Genomic DNA, 2,343 nt, shown 5'->3' with positions numbered 1-2,343 from the left:
CTCAGGGAATTTTTGTTCCTTGAGACAGTTCTCATTTATCTCTTTCAGTGTTGTGTATGCCCTGGTTGAACAAGTCGGATTTAGTTCCAGCTGATCCTGAGCCAGAGAGACTGTTTCGGCATGGACTCCGTCTGCAAAGAGAACTTCGAAAGGAAGACTTGAGTACTTTCAAGCCCGAGCTAAAACACTTTTTATTTTCAGAAGGCCAGTCTTTTGAAGAAGACAATCTCATTTCTGCCAACAAGCCAGTAAATATGCGTAATATTGCAAGTCACTCGGAGCCCAAAGCATCCTCGATTCCTAAAGGTTTTAACCTCAAAACTGAGGACGGTAACACTTTAGATATCCGTCCGTCTTACATAAATCTGGTGGAAAGAAATCTGTACCGAGGTGTGGCGGGTGAAGATCCGCGAAAGCATGTGTAAGTCTTTACTGACTATTGCTCCACTATTCCCGCTACTAAGGGAGTAACTCAAGACAAGATAAAGGAAGTGCTATTTCCTTTTTCTCTGACTGACTCAGCCCGTGAGTGGCTGACTGATCTTGACCGGACAACTGTTGGTATCACCAACTGGGAGACTCTCGCACTTGCCTTCTACAAAAGATATTTCCCTCCACAATGCACTAATCAGCTAAGGGGTAAGATTACTAGTTTCAAGCGGGCACCTGATGAGACTTTCTATGAAGCTTGGTGCCGGTTCAAGAAGTTGGTGAAGTCTGTTCCTCACCATGGTTTTGATCAGTGGTTTTTGTGCAACCAGTTCTACAATGGGTTGTACGATGACCACAGAGCTATACTTGACGCCTCATCCAACGGAAGATTTCAAAAGAATATCGATGATGATAAGGGATAGGGCTTATTGAGGACATGGCGACCCATAGTGCTGAATATGGGAACCCACGAGACGGTATTCGAACGGTCCATTCGGTTGATAAGGTAGTCGTAGCTCAGGTGGAAGCCATGAATGCTCGGTTTGATAGATTGGAGCTGCAATCTGCTGGAGATCAACAGACGGTTCATCTGTTGACTAGACAGGAAACTGTCCCTTATGAGAGGTGTGGAAGCGATGACGGTCATACTGCTATTGACTGTCTTACTGAGAAGGAGCAAGTCCTTGCCTTTCAGCAATATAGGCAAGGAGGAGGTTCTTATTACAACAATCAAGGGTCAGTCCATCCCAATTTGAGGTGGACAAGTCAAAATGTTCTTAATCCCACTCCTCCACCACAGCAGCAGCAGCAGCCATATGTCCCTCCTCACAAGGCTCAACAAGGCTTCCAAAAACCTCCTTCTTTTCCTCCACCGAATCAAGGAGCATCATCTTCAAGTGGGGTAAGTGAGCTAGCTGAGTTAAAGACAATGCTTCAGTCGTTGACAAAGCAATGGCAGATGAGCGACCAACAAAAAGAAGCTTCAATCAAGTCACTTGAAACCCAAGTTGCTCAGTTAGCTGCGAACCAGTCCACGAGAAACAAGGTCAATTGCCGTCCCAATCTGAGAAGAATCTACATGAGACAGTAAACTTAATTAATTTGCGAAGTGGTCGTTCTTATGAAGGACCAAAATTGTCTGCTGATAAGGACATTTCAGACCCGAGGAAGGCTGTTAATGATGATGAACAATCATTTGTCGTTGAAAATAAGCTCACCATGAAGAATATACTCGATCGACTGATTTATGGTGGCCGATCGTGTAGAATTGTTGAAGAAAGCACTCGATCGAGTGGAAATGTTGCTCGATCAAGTGAACTGGATAATCAAGGGATCGATCGAGAGGTGAAAACCACTCGATCGAGTGAAAATTTTGAAGAATATGTTCGATCGAGTAAAAATATACCTCGATCGAACACGGTGCTTATTGAGGAACTCGATCGAGAGGTTTTTACTGCTCGATCGAGTGAAATTTCGCCTGGAAGGACTCGATCGAGAGGAAAAAAATCTCGATCGATTGAAAAAGAGCTTGAACCTGCTGAGACGTTGGAAGAGAGAAACAAAGGGCTCGAGATTCCTATTACCATGCCCTTCCCGAGGCGATTACAGAGCACTAAAGCCAATCAACAGTTCGATAAATTTGCCGAGCTCCTGAAAAGCTTACAGGTTACTGTTCCATTCGCCGAGTTGTTGACATAGGTACCCTCTTATTTAAAGTTTATGAAAGAAATTTTGTCACGTAAGAGGCATATCAACGATAATGAGACGGTAGCTTTAACTGAGGTAAGGATTGCCCTAGTTCAAAATAAGTTGCCACCTAAACAGTCAGACCCGGGAAGTTTCTCGATTCCATGTCACATAGGTACCCATTTGATTGATAACGCGTTATGCGATCTTGGTGCTAGCGTGAGC

At 44.2% G+C, this 2,343-nt stretch overlaps 1 non-coding gene across 1 annotated transcript; it reads right to left on the bottom strand.

The window, feature by feature from the left end:
• Nucleotides 1-630: 630 nt before the first annotated feature.
• Nucleotides 631-736, bottom strand: LOC141603711 (small nucleolar RNA R71). The gene has a single exon (XR_012525568.1). It is a non-coding gene; the product is annotated as a small nucleolar RNA R71 (small nucleolar RNA).
• Nucleotides 737-2,343: the final 1,607 nt, after the last annotated feature.

The sequence above is a fragment of the Silene latifolia genome, chromosome 9 (assembly GCF_048544455.1).
Source record: "Silene latifolia isolate original U9 population chromosome 9, ASM4854445v1, whole genome shotgun sequence".
Taxonomy (NCBI): Eukaryota; Viridiplantae; Streptophyta; class Magnoliopsida; order Caryophyllales; family Caryophyllaceae; genus Silene; species Silene latifolia.
Note: the sequence above shows the minus strand (reverse complement) of the source record. Positions and strands in the feature narration are given on the sequence as shown.